Source organism: Mustela nivalis (assembly GCF_964662115.1).
Source record: "Mustela nivalis genome assembly, chromosome: 7".
Lineage (NCBI taxonomy): Eukaryota > Metazoa > Chordata > Mammalia > Carnivora > Mustelidae > Mustela > Mustela nivalis.
In genome coordinates this window covers 62,591,027-62,603,214 of record NC_139026.1, presented here as the reverse complement: position 1 = coordinate 62,603,214, position 12,188 = coordinate 62,591,027, and the positions used below count along the sequence as shown (strand labels likewise).

At 53.6% G+C, this 12,188-nt stretch overlaps 1 long non-coding RNA gene and 1 pseudogene across 2 annotated transcripts in view; both read left to right on the top strand.

Annotated features, from left to right (window-relative positions):
• LOC309869465 overlaps positions 1–12,094 on the top strand; it is a 65,729-nt gene extending 53,635 nt beyond the window's left edge. The window contains exons 3-4 of the long non-coding RNA XR_014314191.1: positions 10,486–10,691; positions 11,361–12,094. This is a non-coding gene — a long non-coding RNA (uncharacterized lncRNA). The remainder of the gene's footprint in view (positions 1–10,485; positions 10,692–11,360) is intronic.
• LOC309869456 (cationic amino acid transporter 3 pseudogene) overlaps positions 1–12,188 on the top strand; it is a 180,784-nt pseudogene that overhangs the window by 82,386 nt on the left and 86,210 nt on the right. The window lies entirely within an intron of this gene.

Genomic DNA, 12,188 nt, shown 5'->3' with positions numbered 1-12,188 from the left:
GGGGTGCAGGAGAGAAAGGGGGAGGGAGGGTGCCTCTCACTGCAGGAGGGAGAGTGGGGCAAGGGGAGAGGCACGACTATGGAGAAGCAGCTCAGATGCAAGCAGGCTCCTGTCTCCCCAAAGAGCTGTGCTGACACAACCCTGGGGTGAGGTGGGGAGCTGGTCATGCGTGCTTCTCAGGGTGAACATGTCCCTCTCTCCTGGGTTCAGTACAGTGAGCCTGGCCCCCTGCCTGCCACCTTGTTCCCAGTGGAGCTGACAGAGTCCCCTGCAGGAGGCTGGCTCATGCTGGCTTCCTCTGTGCGGATCCCCTCCCAGCCTGCAGGGCCGCTCTGAGCCTCCTCACCAGGGGCACATGGGTGTCCTTTAGGGCAGGCCCAGAGGCTGGAGAAAGTGGTGAGGACCCCGCTGGGAAACCTTATTTCCAGGGGAAAACCAGGTGGATGTGGGAAGACACAGTGGAGGACCTGCCTCCTCCCACATGGCTCTGAAGGTCATTGTGAGGTGACACTTGCAGCCTGCGACAGAGGGGGACCTTCCTGGTGGCTGTGGCAGCCACAGTATCATTTTTCTGTGTGTTTGTTACAACTAGGTAGCAGAATATCCAGGAACATCCCCAGCCTCATGCTGGTAGGGGAGGGCTGGAATTTGCCTGAAATACTGGGTCAAGGGGTCCTGTCCTTGGGGGAGCTGATGTCCCCGCCATGCCCACTCCTATGCAGAATAACCTGGTGACACTTACCCAGGACACACCTACAGGTGCACAGGACCAGAGCAATTTCAGAATCAGAGCCAGTGAGTTCATCAGGGAAGGGTACTTGAAGGAAGAGAGTCAGGAGGGGGTATAGAAGGAGAAACCCAGCAGGGCATGGTTGGAAGACCAGAGGAGGAGAAGCTCTCTGTATTGTTTCTGAAGCAGGACAAGCCAACCCTATGCCAGGCAGGAGATAGCTGAACTGGGTGGGAATCAGCAGCTGGACTGGGGCACCAGCATGTAGGGGAGAGGAGGGAGGCAGATGCTCACAGCCAGGCTGGGGATCTGAAGTTGCTGGGATTGGAACTGAGCCACTGGAGGGAGCCCTGAGATGTGTCAGGCAGTGATGTGTGTGTGTGTGTGTGTGTGTGTGTGTGTGTGTGTGTGTTGAGTTGAGAGAGCTGCACACCCAGGGGGCTTTGTGGCCCAGGCTGTTGTGTGTCCATCTGTGTGGGTGATGGTATGTTGGTCTGTCTGAACGCCTGTGTGCACTTGTGTGTCTCATGAGTGAGTGATGTCTCAGCTGCTTTTGTGTATTTCATTTGGCTGCATGGGGTGGAAGGCGGCACGTGTGTGTGCATGTGCCTGCTCGTGCAGGAGGGGTGGGGCCTGTGGGAGCCCCAACTGCCCAAGCACCCCTCTTCCCTGCTCTGGCTCCCTCTGCCCCTGCTGAAGTCCTGACAAGGAGGCAAACAGCAACATGACAAAGTGCTCTGCCCACAGAGACCTGAATCAGTGTGAACCACGTGCAGACGCCCGCAGAGGGAAGCCCACATGAGGAGACTGAGGGCCAGTGGTCTGTGGAGTCCTGCAGGCACAGGCTGCTCTTCAGAGCAGGTGCCCTCACAGGCACTAACAGGCACAGAAGGACAGGCACTCCCTGGCTTGTGACCTCCCTCTCCCCTCCCCTCCTCTCATCCCTGTGGCCCTGCCTTCCATGGCCTCCACATGCTGGTCAGGGTGTGTGGTGGTGGGGCTGGGGACGCTCATCAGAACACAGGAGAATTGCTCCTTTTCCGTGTGTGTGTGTGTGTGTGTGTGTGTGTGTGTGTGTGTGGTGTTTCTCTGGTTCTAGCATATATGGACCCTAGCTCTAAGGAAATCCTTTCCAAAATGTCTTCTACATTTCTTTTCCTGAAATCAAATCCATTTTGTTAGTAGAGTTAGTTTCTGAAGTCCAGGGTCTGATTCAGTGTGTTTTATCCAAGAGACGTGTCTATGGAAAAGGAGAAGGATAAAGGGTAGAACTTGGAGAAAGAAGGTAATTAGCAGCTCCTGTAGCCCTGGACATTCTGAACTTTGTTAAGTTCTTTGGGATGTTAAGTGTCTTTGGGAGTGGGATGAACCTGGTGGGGTTTGCTCCTTGTTTTCTTCTGCAGGACTTCTCTGGAAGATTCTCTCTCTATGCTCTCCAATGTGAAGAGTCCCTGGGCTCTAGGAGTCACCAGACATCTGGCCTCTGGGACCTTCACATATTGCTGCAGGGAAGGGGGCGGGGAGAATAATCAATCTCCTTTAGATTGCTTGAGTTAATGTTCTTAGGGTCTTCGCCGGCCCTGAGAGGAGCTGGGGGAGCTGGTCTTTGCAGAATACCAAGAATGCCTGGGGGACAAGGCAGGGTCCAGCCTTCCAATATGTCTTATATCTTCACACACTTGGCTGGTTGCTTCATCATCATTGTCCTGAAACCCACATTCAAGCATGTACACTGGTCTCAAGGCCTCAGTTTCTCCTTTTGTGGGTCTCATATGTGTATTTGTGGGGTCCCTTTAGTGAGGAGCCACTTGTAGTCACGGATGATGACTGCTCAGGTGTCTACACTGTTGACCCCAAATTAATGGACAGTCACTAGTAGATTATTTGCTCATACTGTGCCTGGTGAGCCTGTCAGTGTCTCCCCCGCATCTCCTCCTGTCTGTGTCCTGTGCTGCCTCCTGCATCCCTGGTCTCTCTCTGCTCTCCCTCCCAGCTCTCTCCCTGCTTCTCTTATCTCTGTGTCTCTCAGTCTCTCCTCCTGTCTCTGCCTCACACCCCTGCCTCCTCTCCTCTTCCCTCCTCCCCTTCTCAAGGTGCAGACACTTCGTGTAACATCACCTGGGTGGGCGCCACCTGCCAGTTCCTCCCATTCTGCCCCCCTCCTCCAAGAGAGACTTCTGGACCCAACTCTGTATCCTCTGCATTCCCCCAGCCCTGGCCTAATTATTTTCCTTTTCTTCTTCTTCTTCTTTCCTTCTCCTTCTCCTCCTCCTCCTCCTTCTTCTTTCTTCTTTCTTCCTTCTTCTTCTTCTTCTTCTTTTTTAATTTATTGTATTGTGGTCCAAGTAAAAGGAGGATTGCAGGTTTTGTAATGTGCAGAGGACACAGGAACAGGATGACATGATTGGGGTCACAGTGTCTCGTGGGCTCTGAGATAAAAAGAAAAGACCAGGGTTGCATCAGGGGTGGAAAAGGGGTGGGGGCCTGTGGCTGTTTTCTCCCCCACTTCCAGGGAACACTGGTAGCCCTTGAATCCTCCCTTTCATATTGGCACCCTAGAATTCCTTCTCTTATCCTGCCTCTGGACCTAGTGCCCCCTTATTTTGCTTTCCTTTACTTATTTTACTCTGACAGATTTTCAGGTAGGAAGATGTTCAGGGCCTGACCAAACACCCCACCTGATGAAGGTACTATGGTTGCCTTCCCTGCTTCTACCCCTTCTCTAATTTCTCCTTTTTCCCTCTCTGGTTCCTCTCCGTCCTCTCCTCCCTCCCCATGAAAAATAAAATGCCAACTGCCCAGGGAGGAGCGATAGACAGGAGTGGGAGGACTATGGAAGGAGGGGAGCAAGGAGCATCAAGAAGGCTCACAGAACTGGAAGGGCACCGGATACGGAGAGGAGAGGTGTGAGGCAGTGGCCGCTCCTGTCCTCTGTCACCCCTGCCCACTGTCCAGGGGCTTCAGCACAAGTGGGAGGACAGGTGTGTGTGGGGTCAGAAGCAAGGAGCAGGAGAAACAAATTGTGAAAACCTAGGGGATTCCCATAAGAAACGTCTCTTCCTCCTTTCCTTCTGGAGGCTCCTCAGTTGGTGGGGAAGTAGTAAGGAGATCGTGGGAGAGGGGAAAAGGAGAGGGTAGCAGGGGACATTCTTCCCCTTTCCATTCTCCTAGCTGCCATTCTTCCCAAGGGCTGGAAGGGGAGTGGCTGAGAGCTCAGGGTGCCCTGGGTGCCACTCCCGGGGGGGGAGTGGTCACTGCCACTGTCACCACTGCTGTCCTAGGACGGAGATCAGGGGTGTGTTTGCTGCAGAGCTCATAGACAGGGTGATGTCTGCACCTGCGTGTGGTCTGAAACAGAAGCTGAGCTTGGCGTCTTGCCACACATGTGACACTGCACTTTCTCCCCGTGTGGTACCGTGTGTGCTGCAGTAGGTCCTTCATAGCAAAAGCTGTCACACATGACACATGTGAAGGGCACTGTAGAGCGTGACTGCTGAGGGGATCCTGCAGGGGAAGCTCTGGCCACACCGGGAGCAGCTGTAGGACTTGTGCACTGCACCTCCTGTCCTGCGTGGGCATGCGGTAGCTCACAGGGTCCTGTGTTTGCGGCGCTGTGGGCAAACGGGGCACGGGGAGGGCGAGTCCAGAGCAGTCCAGGGTAGTTCGAGTGCCACAGATTGTGCTGGTTCTGGTGGGAGGTGTGGAAGAGGCCTTGCTACATCTCACAGGAGTGCTTCCCTGGCTTGCTCTCCCCATGCAGTCCTGGTCACCAGCCACCTGCATCCATGTCTCTCCCTTGCTGCGCAACTCAGCTAGGGACACTTAGGAAGCTCTGCAGCACCAGGGTGGCTATCTCCATAGCAAGGGGATGGAGAGAGGGGACCCTGCCAGCTTTGGCTTCCCTGTGGATGGGCTCAGCCTCCAGAGTTTACAGCCTTTCTGGAACTCCTTGCCTGTGGAGCACAGTGTAGGTTCCTTTGCTCTTTTGCTCTCCCTGACATATGGGACAGGGCTACAGTGACTATCCAGGTTTATGCTACCAGGACAGACACTGCAGAGATGGTGGTGGCAGAGACGGGGAAATGGACTGTACAGCTCGCTGACACGGGCAGGGGTTTCAGAGCTGCTGTGTCTTCTGTGGAGTCCTCCAAGCCTGGGGTGCAGCAGCAAGGGCAGCAGAGATGGCTTCAGACTCCTGGGCACCAGTGGCAACCTAGAACAGGTCCACCTGGAGAGGCATGACTTCTGGGGGCTGGGGTATGGCTTTGGGTGACATCACAGCACCTCTGCTGGCTATGGGAAGGAAGGAAGGAGGGTGCCGGGGCCAGTTTTCTTTGTTGGTCCCTCCTTCCCTACCCAGCATCACCCCTAGAATACAGGAGGTTCTCAGTTAGTGCCCTTGGTCCATACCTCCTGCAGATGTGTTAGGGCAGGGCCAGTGTGATTTGTAGGAGGTTCTTCCTGTGATCAAGAGCAATTCTTTGCGATTCAAGTTCAATGTTCTGTTTTAGTGTAGTTAGTATAGACTCTGTCCCTTGAGGGACCTACTGTTATCCTTCTCTCTCCTCCCTCCATCTCCACCCATCTTTAAGGGACCTAATTTAAGGTTAGAGGAATCTCAGCACTATCTCTTTCTACCTCTCAGTAGAGGCAGTGGTGTCCCTTTACCCTGAGATCATGGGCCCATCACTCGTGCATTCAGCCCTGGGTCTCTAAGCATTTCCCACCTTCTCCATCTCTGAGAAGTCCTGCCCCTGTCTGAAGATTAATGTTCTGGGAAAGAGGAAGCACCTTCCTTTGGTTCCTGTTTCAGGGTCTTGGGGTCCCTTCATTATGATGTCTAGAGCAGGAAGCTCTGCAGGCAGAGACCATGTGTTTACTTCCTCCAGCACAGGGCTCAATGCTCATTCAGTCAGAATATGCTATGAACGCTGAGTGACTGTCTCGGGAAGCCCCTCAGGGGAAAGCTTGAGCCAGATCCCTTTTATTTTTACTTCTAGAGCGGTTGGAAACATGGCTGAGGGGCCAGGATGGACAGCGATGGTAGAGGGACATGTAGGAGATTCTGCAAGAGGCAGCTGGGTGGGGGGAGGTGCTTCTGTGCTTGATTACAGGACTTCGGCATGGACTCTTTAACTAGATCTGGAATTGGCCTCCAAATCACCACAGGCTGGGCTCCGCCAGGCTCACCACACTCTCTACCTGCCGACTAGACCTCCTCCACACCCAGGACCTTGGAAAGCTTGTGCTTCTAAATTCATGGCTTGCTCCCCAAACAGTCCCCCAAAAAGCTCCATTTGAGCCTCAGTCCACCTCCTCACGAATTCAGGGCCCCACTGGTCTTCCATTGCCCACCTTTATCCTTCCTCCAGGATTCCAGCTAAACCACCACCTTCCTATTGTTACAGGACTTTTTTCTCAGTTGGTGACCCCAGTTCTTGGAAATTCACAGTGTTGGGCTGGAAGAAAGGGCTACTTAAGATGGCGAAAGCTCCCGCCACAAGACCTGAGCTCAGACAGAACAAAGACCCAAGCAGAAATCTGAAAACCCTCCCCCACCGGGCTCCCAGGGACCAATGGGACCCTGACAAGCAGGAATCTGAGACCCCCCGCCCGGGCTCCTGTGGACCAATGGGATCCCGACAAGCAGGCGAGATATCCGAATAAGGGAAACTTGCCAAAAGACCCCTGAGCTTCCCTGGAGACCCCTTAAAAGCCTCCTCCTCCCTGCCTTGGGCGGGACTTCTGCCACTCTGCTTTCCAGAGTCACAGAACCTCGCCCGAGGGTGCCCACCTCCTCCCGGCGCAACTTTCCTGGCTCCCCTTCTCCTGAGCCTTGAAACTTCGTCAGAGAGTGTTTTTAATAAATCTTGCCTTGCACCCACTTTGCCTGGTGTTGTATTTATCTCGCCGGAAAAAAAACTTTACATTTGGTGCCGAAACCCGGGAAGGAGATTGAGCCCCCACCCCAGTGGGAGGCTCTCTCCTTTCCCTGGCGGGACCGGACCTGCCTTTCCGAACACCACTTCTGAAGCTGTGGTGAGTTTCCCCCGATTCTGCATCTCCTTCCAGAAAGCCCTGCCCTAATCGCGGCCGCGTCAGGGTGGACCCCGCCGGTCACCAGGTGACCTCCGTGACTCTGAGAGGCTGGGAGACGTCCTAACCTCTATGGCAGTTGACACAGTTTTTCCGCAACCCAGTGGTGGACGAGGGGACCCCTTCTTCCAGCCCTTGGGTTGCCCGGCAACTAATCGTGGGGACCTCCCAATCCAAATTCGACCCTAAAACATCCCGGGGGTGTTTTAGGCCTGTTGACCAATCTTAAAACCCTGGAACTGGACCAGGACCTGTGAAAACGACGTTACTATACTGTCACTTGGCCACAATACCGTTTAGACAATCAGTCCCAATGGCCTCCGGAAGGCACGTTTAATTATCAGATTCTCATGGACCTAAATAACCTCGGCAGACACCAAGGCCAAAGTCCCTTATGTTCAGGATTTCTGAACCGGCACCCTCATCCCCTTCAGCCTTCCCTCCCATCTCCACCTGCATTAGGACTTGAAAACCCTCCCCTGATTTAGTCTGCCCCCAAGGAAGGTTGCTGGAGTTGAGGGAGTTGTTCGAGTCCATGCACCCTTCTCTCTACAGGGCCTTTCCCAAATTGAGAAATGTTTGGGCTCCTTTTCGGCCAATCCTGATAACTATATCAAAGAATTCCAATGTCTGGCCCAAGCCTATGACCTTACCTGGCACGATTTACATGTGGTCCAGACCACCACCCTCACCACAGAGGAGAGGGAATGCATCCAGGCTGCAGCCCGGGAGCACACGGATCAGGTCCATATCCCTGATGCTGCCATGCCAGCTGGAGCCCAGGCAGTCCCAGCTGTAGAACCAGGTTGGGATTATCAGGATTGCCAAGATGGCCGCCGGCGCTGAGAGCGCATGGTCCAGTGTCTCAAAGCCAGCATGCAGGCAGCCTCTAATAAGGCCGTTAATTATGACAAGATTATGGAGATTGTCCATGCCCCTGACAAAAGCCCCTCCATGTTTCTTAACCGATTGACCGAGGCTTTAACCCAGTGCACTGGCTTGGACCCCGCCTCTCCTGCAGGGGCCACGGCACTGGCTACTCATTTTATCTTTCAATCGGCACCAGATATACGGAGAAAGTTAAAGAAGGCTGAGGAGGCTCAGACCCCCATTTCTGACTTGGTGAAAATGGCATTTAAGGTCTTTAATTCCTGTGAAGAGGCCACTGAGCTTAAACGACAAGACAGACTCCAGCTAAAGGTTCAGTTGCAGACCCAAGACTTGGTAGCAGCCCTGCGGCTGGCTGGCTCCGGGAGCCAGCAGAGAGGGGCAACCAATCGCACCCCCCCGGGGGCCTGTTTCAAATGCGGGCCTGAGGGACATTGGGCTTGCCAGCACCCCAATCCAAAGCTGTCAACTCGGCCTTGCCCTCAATGCCATTTGATGGGCCACTGGAAATCCGACTGCCCTAACCTCAGGGTATCTTCGGCGCCTCAATGTGGGGGAGCCCCCGAGACAGTAAGTCCGGCTTTTCAACTGCTTGGATAGGGGGACGACTGATGAAGCCCAGACTCGGCCACCCCTGGAGCCCAGGGTCATGCTCCAGGTAGCAGGTAAGTCCATCTTCCTTCTGCTGGACACAGGGGCTACCTACTCTGTTCTGCATTCCTATTCAGGACTTACTTGAACCTCACCAATTACTGTTATGGGGATCGATGGGACCTCCTCCAATTCTAGGATGACCCTTCCCCTTACATGTAGCTTGGATGGGTTCCCCTTCTCCCACTCATTCCTAGTGATTCCTTCCTGCCCGGTCCCTCTACTGGGGAGGGACATTCTCCAGAAACTGAGGGCAACTATCTGCCTCTCCCCTTCCTCCCCTTCCTCCACCTCAATCCATCTCATCCTACACCTCTCCACTCCCTTGACCCCCACTCCAGATGACCTATCTACTGTAGATCCTCAGGTGTGGGACACCTGAGAGCCCATCATCGCTTCCCACCTTACCCTGGTTAAAGTACATAACTCCAAGTTTCCCTCTCGAGCTCAGTTCCCTATTTCCTTAGCCCACCGCTGGGGCCTAAAACCTATCATAGAACAGCTTAAACATCAGGGACTCCTGATCCCCATCAGTTCCCCCTGTAACACCCCTATCCTCCTAGTATGCAAGCCCTCAGGGGCTTATCGACTGGTACAAAACCCTAGGCTTATCAATGAGGCCCTGGTCCCCCTTCACCCAGTTGTTCCTAACCCCTACACCCTATTGTCTCCCGTTCCCCAAAACACCTCTCACTTTACAGTACTGGACCTAAAGGATGCCTTTTTCACTGTCCCCTTGCACCCTGATTCCTATTTTCTTTTTGCCTTCACCTGAGAGGATCCCAACATGCACGCTTCTGGACAACTAACTTGGACTGTCCTACCCCAGGGGTTCAGGGACATTTTCAGCCAGGCTTTGACTATAGACTTAACAGTAGTTCGTCCTTAAGGCCAGTACTCTACTACAATATGTGGATGACCTCCTCCTCTGTAGCCCCTCCCTCTCGGTCTCCTAGGACAACACCTCCGCCCTACTTAACTTCCTAGGGGCCAAGGGATATCGAGTCATCCCCTCTAAGGCCCAATTATGTGCCCCTTCAATTACCTATCTGGGCCTACTTCTGACTCCCACCTCTAGGTCTCTTACCGGGGACTGCATACGACTCCTCCAAGAACTCCAACCTCCCCAAACAGTGGATGAAATACTCTCTTTTCTTGGATTGGTTGGGTTCTTCAGACATTGGATTCCAAATTTCTCTATCCTGGCCCGTCTTCTGTACCAGGCAGCTAAAGAGACCCTCCCAGGGTCCCCTAACTTCAATCCGCCACTCATTCTCTAAACTAAGGGACCGCCTTACCACCGGGCCAGTTATAGCCCTACCCGATCTCTCCAAACCATTCCTTCTCTACACAGATGAGCACTCCGGCTCGGCCACAGCCTCCTAACACAACTGGTGGGGCCTATGCATAGGGCTATAGCCTACCTGTCCAAGCAACTGGATGTTACTACCCAGGGATGGCAGCCCTGCCTCAGCGGCCGCTTCTCTTACAAAGGAGGCTCTCAAACAGACCTTAGGGCAGCCCATCATGGTCTACTCTCCCCACCGACTCACGGACCTCCTTAGCCACCGATCCCTGGCCCATCTGACTCCTTCTCGTCTCCAGCTATTCCATCTGCTATTCCTAGAAAACCCTCATATCTCTCTCTCTATCTCCCCCCCCCCCCCGGCTTAAACCCCGCAACTTTACTGCCTATACCTTCGCCCACCCTGGAACCCATTCCTGTCTACTCTACAAAGGAAACACAAGCCCTCCAGGCATGGGAAGGAAAGATTGGAGATAAGGGGTGGATCTACATTCAGGACAGATTGCCCTGTCGAGCAATCTGGTGCACACCTTAATTACTGACATCCACTGATACCTCCATATTGGCCTAAAGGCTCTCCACCAATTTTTTCAGCCATTGTTCTATCATCCTTCCTTATCTAAGGTAATTGAAGTTGTCCACAGGGCTTGTAAAACCTGTTGCGCTATGAATTCACAAGGAGGAATCCACAGACCAGGGCCTAACCATCAGCTCCGAGGTCATCAGTCGGGGGAAGACTGGCAACTGGACTTCACTCACAAGCCTCACCATAAAACCTTTCTCTACCTATTAACCTTGGTTGATACATTCACAGGCTGGATGGAGGCATACTCCGTGGCCCGGGAAACAGCGGACATGGTGGCTACAATACTCATTGGCACATCATCCCAAGGTTTGGATTGCTGCGGACCCTCCAGCCGGACAGTGGACCCACCTTCATCTCCAGTGTAACCCAACAGGTTGCTGAGAGCCTCAACACAACCTGGAAGCTTCACATCCCACACCACCCACAGTCATCGGGTAAGGTAGAAAAGGCCAACAGGCTGCTCAAAGCCCAACTCACCAAACTTACCCTAGAGACCCACCTTTCCTGGCCCAGACGTCTGCCCCTGGTTCTCACCAGACTCTCGGCTATGCCCCAAGGGCCTCCGCAGGCCTTCAGGCTTAAGTCCATTCGAATTACTATATGGCCGGCCCTTTCTTATAAATCATAGCCTTCCAGCCATTTCCCCACTTCCTTTATCCTAGCTACCTTACCTCACGCTCCTCCAAGCTCTCTTAAGGGCCCACGCCGACACTGTCCTCCCAGCCCCAAGCGACCATGCTTCTGAAGGGGATATATGAGATCTATCTCCTGGGGACCAGGTCCTCCTCAAAAGCTTGTGGCCAGGCTTCTTACAAACCTGGTGGACCAGGCCTCATACTATCGTCCTTACCACCCCAACTGCTGCGAAACTGTTGGGGCACTCTGCATGGGTACATATCAACAATCTCAAATGGGCACCCACAGATACTGATTGGACTTCCAGATGGCAGGCCCCACCAAACTCTGCTTGGTTAGGGACCCTTATCATATTCCTTCTAACCCAGACAAAGCAGGCAGATCCATGTGAGTCTAGCTGCATGAAGGGTTCAGGTACCTCTTGCTATTTTTCGGCCTTTACTTATATGCCTGCAACCTGCTACCAGGGAAAGAAGCCTAGAACCTGTATAGTTACCTCCAGGATTAAAGGACTCAGGGATCGGATTCAAGCATGGCGGCGAGACACGTCTTCCTGGGGCCTGGACCCCTACACCTGGGGTCTCCTACAAGAACTTGCCCGAGTGTCCATCAATCAACTCCTCCTTCAGCCCTATTCTCGCCTGCCCACTTCCAACTATCCCATGACGACCCCCACCCCCGTCAGCAGGAAGTAGCCAGAACTGAGTCAATGCCCCTGGCACCATTATATAAAGCAAAACGTTGGAATGTTGGGCTGGTAGAAAGGGCTACTCAAGATGGGAAAGTTCTACTAAAGACGGCGAAAGTTCCTGCCACAAGACCTGAGCTTGGACAGAGAACAAAAACCCAAGCAGGAATCTGAAAACCCTCCCGCCCCGGGCTCCCATGGACCAATGGGACCCTGACAAGCAGGAATCTGAGACCCCTGCCCCGGGTTCCTGTGGACCAATGGGATCCCAACAAGCAGGCGAGATATCCGAATAAGGGAAACTTGCCAAAAGACCCCTGAGCTTCTCCTGAGACCCCTTAAAAGCCCCCTCCTCCCTGCCTTGGGCGCGACTTCTGCCACTCTGCTTTCCAGAGTCACAGAACCTCGACCGAGGGTGCCCACCTCCTCCCAGTGCAACTTTCCTGGCTCCCCTTCTCCGTAGCCCTGAAACTTCACCAGAGAGTGTTTTTAATAAATCTTGCCTTGCACCCACTTTGCCTGGTGTTGTGTTTATCTCGCTGGAAAAAACTTTACACACGGCACTTCACAGAATGAAGAGATAGACCAGACAGAGTGGTGGGCAGCA